This window comes from Arachis hypogaea, chromosome 20, assembly GCF_003086295.3.
Source record: "Arachis hypogaea cultivar Tifrunner chromosome 20, arahy.Tifrunner.gnm2.J5K5, whole genome shotgun sequence".
Classification (NCBI taxonomy): domain Eukaryota; kingdom Viridiplantae; phylum Streptophyta; class Magnoliopsida; order Fabales; family Fabaceae; genus Arachis; species Arachis hypogaea.
Window position 1 is genome coordinate 51,500,108 of NC_092055.1, and position 9,744 is coordinate 51,509,851.

Consider the following 9,744-nt stretch of genomic DNA (forward strand, 5'->3'; position numbering starts at 1 on the left):
AGCAGAGTGGTTCAATGACATCTTGGACAATTCAGACAGACCATCATAGAATATACATAAGATGCTCCATTCTAAAAGCATGTCAGAAGGACACCTTCTGATCAATTGCTTGTATCTTTTCCATGCTTCATAGAGGGATTCACCTTCTGTCTGAAGGTTTGGACTTCCACTCTAAGCTTGCTCAACTTTTGAGGTGGAAAAAATTTGGCCAAAAAAGTATTGACCAACTTTTCCCAAAAATTCAGGCTTTCTTTAGGTTGTGAGTCCAACCATAACCTAGCTCTGTCTCTTACAGCAAAGGGGAAAAGCATAAGTCTGTAGACCTCGGGATTAACCCCATTGGTCTTAACAGTGTCACAGATTTGCAAGAATTCAGCTAAGAACTGATGAGGGTCTTCCAATGGAAGTCCATGAAACTTGCAGTTCTGCTGCATTAGAGAAAATAATTGAGGCTTAAGCTCAAAGTTGTTTGCTCCAATTGCAAGAATTGAGATGCTTCTTCCATAGAAGTCAAAAGTTGGTGCAGTAAAGTCACCAAGCATCTTCCTTGCATCTCCACCATTGTTGTTGGGTTCGGTTGCCAGGTCTTCTTCTTTTTCAAAAATTTCTGTAAGGTCCTCTCCAGAGTGTTATGCTTTAGCTTCTCTTAGCTTCCTCTTCAGAGTCCTTTCAGGTTCAGGATCAGCTTCAACAAGAATGTTCTTATCCTTGTTCCTGCTCATATGAAAAAGAAGAGAACAAAAAAGAAGAGAAATCCTCTATGTCACAGTATAGAGATTCCTTTATGTGTCAGAGGAAAAGAAGAATAGAATGAAAAAGGAAGAAGAAGAAATTCGAACACAGAGAGAGAGGGTTCGAATTATTAGATGAGTAGAAGAGAAGTGTTAGTGAATTAAATAGATAGAAAGAGAAGAGAGAGAGAGAGAGTATTCAAATATTAATTAAAAGAAAAGAAGAATATTTTTGTTTTTATTTTAATTATAAGTTAGAATTCAAAATTTAAGAAAAGAAATAAAAGCAAATTGAAAACTAAATAAATTAATTACTTAAAAAGATTTTTGAAAAATTTGTTAGTTAGTTTTCAAAATTAATGTGAGAGAAAAGTAGTTAGGTGGTTTTGAAAAAGATAAGAAAATAAATTTTGAAAAGATAAGAAGTTAGAAAAAGATTTTGAAATTAAAATTTTAAAAAGATATGATTGAAATTTATTTTGAAAAAGATTTGAAAAATAGATTAAAAAGATTTGATTTTTTGAAATTAAAGTTGATGACTTGACTAACAAGAAACTAAAAGATATGATTCTAGAATTTAAAGATTGAACCTTTCTTAACAAGAAAGTAACAAACTTGAAATTTTTTGAATCAAAACATTAATTATTAGTAAGGATTTTCGAAAATGTGAAATAAAAATAAGAAAAAGATTTTGAAATTTTTTTTAAGAAATTCGAAAATATTAAGAAGAAAAATGAAAAAGATTTGATTTTTGAAAAAGATTTGAAAAGATAAAGTTTTTAAATTGAAATTTTGACTTGATTAACAAGAAACAACTAAATTTTAAAAATTTTTGACCAATGTCAACTCAAAATTTCAAAAATTATGAGAAGAATAAGGAAAAGATATTTTTTGACTTTTGAATTTTTAATGACGAGAGAGAAAAACAACAAAATAAAATAAAACATAAAAATTTAAGATCAAAATAATTAATGCATGAAAGAACACTTTGAATGTCAAGATGAACACCAAGAACACTTTGAAGATCATGATGAATATCAAGAACATATTTTTGAAAATTTTTAAGAAAAGAAAGACATGCAAGACACCAAACTTAAGAACTTTTGTACTAGGGACACCAACAATTTGAAAATGCACAAGAAAAATAAGAAAAGATACAAAACAAGAAAAATTAAAGATCAAACAAGGAAAATCATCAAGAACAACTTGAAGATCAAAGAAGAACACAATGCATGAATTTTCAAAAATCTAAGAAAAATTAAAAACATGCAGTTGACACCAAACTTAAAATTTGACACTAGACTCAAACAAGAAACACAAATTTTTTTTTGTTTTTATGATTTTATTAAAAATTTTTTGTATTTTTTTCGAAATTATTTTGGAAAAAGAAAATAAAGAGATTCAAAATTTTTAATAAGAATTCCAGGATTCATGCAATGTTAGTCTAAAGCTTCGGTCCAAAAGAATTAGACATGGCCAAATGGCCAGCCAAGCTTTAGCATAACAATTATAGACATGTCCTTTCTACAATGAAAAGTGGAAACCTTGGTCCAAAAGATTAGACATGGCTTAACAGCCAGCCAGGCTTCAACATATCTCATGAAACTCTAGAATTCATTCTTAAAAATTTTGAAGAACAAATTTTTTTTCGAAATTAAAAATAAAAAGCTTAAACATAAAATGAAATTACCTAATCTAAGCAACAAGATGAACCGTCAGTTGTTCAAACTCGAACAATCCCCAGCAACGGCGCCAAAAACTTGGTGCACAGAATTGTGATCACACTTTTCACAACTCCGGTACAACTAACCAGCAAGTGCACTGGGTCGTCCAAGTAATAAAACCTTACGCGAGTAAGGGTCGATCCCACAGAGATTGTTGGCTTGAAGCAAGCTATGGTCATCTTGTAAATCTTAGTCAGACGGATTCAAATGGTTATGGGGTTTTGATAATTAAAAGATAAATAAAATATAAAATAAAATAAGATACTTATGTAATTCATTGGTAGGAATTTCAAATAAGCGTTTGGTGATGCTTTGTTGCTTCTGAACCTCTGCTTTCCTATTGTCTTCTTCCAACCATGCGTGCTCCCTTCCATGGCAAGCTGTATGATCCTCTCGGATGAAAAATACCAGGTACGGTTTCTGCACGGCTAATCAACTGTCGGATTTCTCGTCTCGGATGAAAAATACCAGGTACAGCTACCGCACAGCTAATCATCTATCGGTTCTCACTAGCGTTGGAATAGGATCTCTCTATCCTTTTGCACACTGTCACTGTGCCCAACATTCGCGAGTTTGAAGCTCGTCACAATCATCCCTTTCCAGATCCTACTCGGAATACCACAGGCAAGGTTTAGACTTTCCGGATCTCAGGAATGCTGCCAATTGGTTCTAGCCTATACCACGAAGGTTCTAATCTCACGGACTCGGTCCGTGGATTAGAGACCCAAGAGAATATACTCCGGTTGTCGTCCAATGACTACGTTGAACATCATGTAACTAATAAAAACTAATAAAAAGTATGAAATATAATACAAAATAATAAAAATATAATAAAAAGTAACTAAAACATACTAAAAACTATGTAAAAACAATGCCAAAAAGGGTATAAAATATCTGCTCATCAATTTTGCATTTAGTTGCATTCATATAGATAGGTTGTATTTCATAAGTTTTACCATTCCTCTTCACTCCTTTATAGCTTCTCTTGAGCTTAGCATGAGGACATGCAAATGTTTAAGTGTGGGGAGATTTGATGCACTACTATTTAATGGTACATTTTATACTTAATTGAGTGGATTTTTATCCACTAAACTCACACTTATTCATATAATTTGCATGTTTTACATTTTCCTTTCTAATTCTGTGCTTTGATTGAAAACATGCTTCTTTGGCCTTAAATTACTAATTTTAATTCTCCCTTATTACCATTCGATGCTGTGATATGTGTGTTAATTGTTCCCAGGGTTTATAGGGCAGGAATGGCTTAGAGGATGGAAAGGAAGCATGTAAAAATGGAAGGAATACAAGAAATTGAAGGAATTGCAAAGCTGTCAGCCCTGACCTCTTCGCACTCAATCAATCATAACTTGAGCTACAAAGGTCCAAGTGAGGCGGTTCCAGTTGCATTGGAAAGCTAACATCCGGGGCATCAAAATGATATATAATTTTCTATAGTTTCCCTAAAGATAGGGGACGCGCACGGGTGCATCATGCGCACGCGTGCATCACGCGCACGTGTGCATCTGCAAAAATTCAGCGTATCAGAATTCGCCCCAGCGATTTCTGGGCTGTTTTTGACCCAATTTTCGGCCCGAAAAACACATATTAGAGGCTACAGAGTGGGAGGATCCATTCATTCATTCACACAACTTTCATTCACATAATTTTAGGGTTTAGATGTAGTTTTCTAGAGAGAGACTCTCTCCTCTCTCTAGGTTTTAGGATTCCTAGTTTTATGCTTTTGAGTTGGATATTGAAAAGAGTTACTATCTCCGTTGAAGTCTTTATTATTCTAGTTTGTTTCCTATTCCTTTACTCTTTTTATTCCCCATTTACTTTATTTAGAGTTATATGGATACCTTCGATTTTGGAATTAATTAATGCAAAGATACTTTTCTATTTAATTTCATTATTTCTTGATTATTTTCAATTGAGTCCAAGTATCATGTCTTCTTTCTACTCCCTTTACATGTATGCGAAATTAGCATCCATGTCAATGGAGTAGGCTTCCAACTTGGCTTTGGAATTGATAATTATTTGGAGACCCTTGAGTTGGAAGACTCAAGAGTTAATTTGTAATTGGGAATTGTTGGCTGGTTCTCTAGTCACTAACGCTAATCCTTCCCAAGGGAGAGGATTAGGACTTGTGAATAGAAGTTGGCTCCTTACTTGACTTTCTTTTATTCGGTAAGGGTTAACTAAGTATAAACAACAACCTATTACTATTAATCTTGGGAAATCCAACAAGGATAGAACTTCCGACTAATCTTTTCCTAGCCAAGGCTTTTTATTTTAATTATATAAATTCTCTTGTTAATTTTCATTGCTTTAATTTACAATAATTTATTTTTCTATTCTCCAACTCTTAAAATTTCTCAGAAAACTTATAACCAATAACAAGAACACTTCCCTGCAATTCCTTGAGAGACGACCCGAGGTTAAATACTTCGGTTTATTTTATTAGGTTTGCTTTAGTGACAAACAATTATTTTTGTATGAAAGGATTCTTTGTTAGTTTAGAAACTATACTAGTAACGAGGATTTATTGTGAATTCTTTACTAGCAAAAATCTGTTCATCAATGCGCAACTGCGAGAAGACATGGAGCGGATGAAGCCGCAGTGCTGGTCTTCGCTTTCCCGTTCTCTTTAGAGGGAAAAGCGAAGGAGTGGTTTTATACTCAACCGGGTGAAGTTAGATCTAATTGGGACTTGTTGCGTAAAGAATTTTTGGAGAAGTTCCACCCTCCTCAGAAAACAGACAAGCTGCGAAGAGAGATCTCTTGCATTGTGCAACGAGATGGGGAGACTTTGTATGAATACTGAGAGAGATTTAAGAAGTTGCTGGAGGCTTGCCCTCACCACCGGATTGACGAGTTGGTTCTTATCAGTTATTTCTGTGAAGGAATGCACCACCAAGATAAGCTTCTCTTGGATGCCGTGAGTGGAGGATCATTGACCAAGAACAAGACCGCTGCAGAAGCATGGGATGTTATATCGGACCTAGCGGACTCAACTCAACACTCAAGGGCAAGGAGTCTACGACCAAAAGCTTTGAGTGAGGTTTCTCCCTCCGAAGATGCGATTTTGACTAAGACCCTTGGTGAGATGACGATTTTATTGAGGCAAATCACCCAAGGGCAACAAATCCCTCAAGCTTTGATAAATGCCCCACCTGAACCTCCAAGGATCGAAGGACCATCAAGGATATGTGGTGTTTGTGCTTGTAACACTCATTACACCGATGAGTGCCCTCAACTCAATGAGGACACTACTAATGACATGCCATCATGTCATGTTTTTCTATGCTTTTTCATACAAGAAATTGATGATTAGTACTTAAATATTGCATTCTTTTGTGCTTAAATGGTATATTTCTTTGATCTTTTGATTTTATAAACTTTGTAGGAAATAAGAAGAAAAAGAAGTAAAATAGCACAAAATGGGCTCAAAAAGAAAAAAAGAAGAACTTTGGGGCACATTTTAGAGTTTAGACACACTTTGGAGCCTTAGGCCACGCTTTTAAAAGCGTGGCCCATGACTAAATCAAGGAAGCATGCTCTGTTTGACAATCAGCGCTCACTAAGATAACTGGGGGTTCACTTTGTTAACTGGGTGTTCACTTTATTAACTGGGTGTTCACTTTGTTAACTTTCTCGTGAATTTCATCTTGGAAGCAAACGGAGCGCTCACTAAGTTAACTGGGCGTTCACTTTGTTAACTTGGCGCTGACAGCATGACCATGCCTTCTTCAAAGGACCATAACTTGAGCTACAGATGTCCAATTGATGCGCTTTTAGTTGCGTTGAAAAGCTGACATTTAGAGATTTCCAATAATATATAACAATCTATATTTGGCATGAAATTAAAGCACAAGTGATAGGTATCTTTAAGGCCCAAAAACACATTTTGGCCAGCGTTCACTATGGAAGTGAACGCCACGTTCATTTTCTTAACGTTTTTGTGACTTGCAATACTGGGCAAGGGAGAGTGCTCAACCAAAAGAGCCAGCGCTCAATAAGTGAACTTGGAGTTCACTAAGGTAGCACTAATGAAGACCAAAGCACCCAAGAGCCAGCGCTCAAAGAGTGAACTCAGCGTTCACTAAGGGAACGCTAGAGGAGGCAAGGTGCACACCAACAATGCACGTGAGGGGAGCACCAAGGCTACTGAACATGGAGTTCAAAAAGTGAACTGAACGCTCCACTGGGAACACCAATTGCATCCTAATCCACTTGAACCAAGTCAAACAATCCGGATCCACCCTCTCATTCAAATACAAACCAACAAAAGCCCATTGGACATGACTCAAAGGCACAAGAAACAATTATAATAGGAATTTCATTTGAATTGTAATTTGTTTTTAATTTTATTTTCACTTTCATTTTGTAAAGCAGATATAAAAGCATCTGTTTCATTTTCAAAAGGGAGCTCGGTTAGGCTGCTAGGTAGTAGTAGGAGTAGGAGTAGGAGTAGAATAGGAGGCTCTCTTTGATACACTTTTAATTTTCCTGCACCTTCTACATTTCAGTGACATTGAATTCAGTTTATTGAATTTAAATTTCTGCTACAATTTCCTTTTCTACTACAATTTCCTTTTCTGCTACGATTTCCTCTTCTGCACATTTACATTCTGCAACTTTACATTTGAGCTTGCTGCAATCTGAATTTACTTTTCATGCCATTTAAATCTTTTGTAATTGTTCTAAGATCGGATCTACTTATTTCTTTAATTTCCCTGCACCCAATTCCCTTTACATTTGATGCAATTTACATTTCTTGCTCTTTAAGATTTTACCATTTACTTTCTGCATTTTACAATTCCTGCAATTCACTTTCTGTTAGTTTAATTTCATCCAATTCACCACTGTTAGCTTGACTAGACTAATCATCTCACTAAAGTTGCTTAATCTATCAATCCTTGTGGGATCGACCTCACTCTTTTGAGTTATTATTACTTGATGCGACCTGGTACACTTGCCGGTGAGTTTGAGTGGAAATCTAATTTTCCCTCATCAAGTTTTTGGCACCGTTGCCGGGGATTGATATAGATCGACAATGATTAAGTGGGTGAGAAGTCTAGATTAAGCATTTTCTTTGTTTTTTGTTTTCTGTTTTAAGCTGATAGCAAGGTGTTTGTGTTTTTGCCTCACTAATCAAATCTCATCTGAGACATGAATTTCAGTTTTCTTGGCGATTGTATTTTACAAAATTCAAATAAAGTTCAACTCATCTTGTGATCAAACAAATTTTATGGGATATTACTCACCATCACCAATTGACTATTCTAATGGTGGTTGGGAGTCTCACCAAGAGATCATAGATTCTGAGCACTCCAATCAATGGAGATATGCTTCAGAACCACAAGATGAGCAAGAGAATCATATGGGATATTTTCCACCACCACAAAATGTTCAAGTCATTATTCTAATGGTGGCTGGGAATATCACCAAGAAATGATAGATGATGAAGCAATTCACATGAGATATGATCCAGAACCACAAGATGATTTATGTCATTACCCTCATGGTGTCTGGGAATATCAACAAGAATGTGAACAATCAATTGAAATGAATTTCCTCCCAGAGCCACAAAGTGAATCACACTGTTATGACACTAACATAAACTATGGCTGGGAAGGGAATTTCAATGCTCCATATGATACTCATCAAGAGACATCATTAGTGGAGTGTGCTTTCAATAAATTCATGCAAAATTGGCCCTCAATGCCACAAGATGAGCCATACTGTGATGAATTTAAAAATTCTTCAAGTTGTGCTTGGAATGATCAAAATCAGAAGGCACTTAATGAATCATACTCCATTAATCAAGAGCCATCATCACTTGAGCAAACCTTCAATTCATTCATGCTAAATTGCCCAACCTCACCTCCCAGTTCTCCACTTGAAAAGTTTTCATCACTTGATTTTTGCCTCAACACAAAGTTTCCTCCAAGATCTATACAACTCATTTCACCAACCACAAGATTCATTTCACTACACAGAAGACTCATTTCAACATTCACAAAATTCATTCCACAACTCACAAGATTCATTCCATACCATTCAAAATGACCTCACCACAACACATCCATATCCACAAAATCTCTCTCAACTTTCATCTTTTGAGCTAGTAGCTGAGGATCCCCTTCAAAAGTCCAGAAAATTATTGGAAAGGCAAGAACAATCCTGGAGAGAACAAGAAATCATTCTTCAAAAGATGGAGGAGCACTTGGAGAAAATAAGGAAACACTCTGAATTACTAAGCAAGGAAGATGAAGACCAATTAGTGGATGTGAAGGAGGAAGTGAAAAAGCAAGAAGAAGAGGCACCTATATCAAGCAAAATTTCAATGAAGAATGAGGTGGTGGAGATATTTGAACCTGAAATTGCATATCTACAGGAGCCACTTGAGATGACAATGGAACATGAAAACTCACAACTCTCACAAACTTTCCTGAACTAAAAACTCTCAACACTTGAATCTGTGATTGAAAGATATAAAGAGGAAATGAAAAAATCTTGGGAAGATCAACAAACCTCCTCCATAAAAGTGCTATTAAATCAAATGTTGAGTGCAAAGGAGGAAGTGGAGGAACAAGAAAGTGAGGAAGTCACTCAAGAGAGTTCACACTCAAGTGAATCAGAGAAGTACATAGAGGAAGAGCTCATGGAACCACCAATTCAAAAGACTTTTGATGAAGAAAATACTCCAACCATCACACAACCACCAAGTATTGATATCTAAGAAGTGAAGGCAACTAACAAGAGCACCAATCCTACCCCTTTATCCAGCAAGCAAGCTCAATCAAGCCATTAACAAAAGGAAGCTTGCTGAGGAGAGGCCAAGACAGGGAACACTAGCTGGTTCATCTCTCCCCTTGAGGTCATTCCTCTTAACAAACTGGAAGATGAGGAAGAAAATGAAAAATAACATGTCAAGCTAATGACACTAAAAGAGTGCTTGTTGGGAGGCAACCCAACCTTAGGTAACATTTCATTCCTTTGCTTTGTTTACTTTCTCTGTCTGCTTTGTTTAAATTCAATAAATTGGTATATGATTACATTCTAAGTTTGGTGTTGCCCTGCAACAATCTGTTTTTAATCTCTATGGATGATTGCATCAAATCTGAATTGAAAGTGTCACACTAAGATTCTAAGTTTGGTGTGCCACTTATTTTTCTAGGCAATTTATCTAGCAACACCACTTGTCTGCTGATGAGCGGATAATTTATACCCTTTTTGGCATTATTTTTACATAGTATTTAGCATGTTTTAGTTACTTTTTATTA

At 35.8% G+C, this 9,744-nt stretch overlaps 1 non-coding gene across 1 annotated transcript; it reads right to left on the reverse strand.

Moving 5' to 3' along the window:
* Positions 1-5,216: 5,216 nt before the first annotated feature.
* LOC112788168 (small nucleolar RNA R71) lies at positions 5,217-5,323 on the reverse strand. Its single transcript, XR_003195545.1, has one exon. It is a non-coding gene; the product is annotated as a small nucleolar RNA R71 (small nucleolar RNA).
* Positions 5,324-9,744: the final 4,421 nt, after the last annotated feature.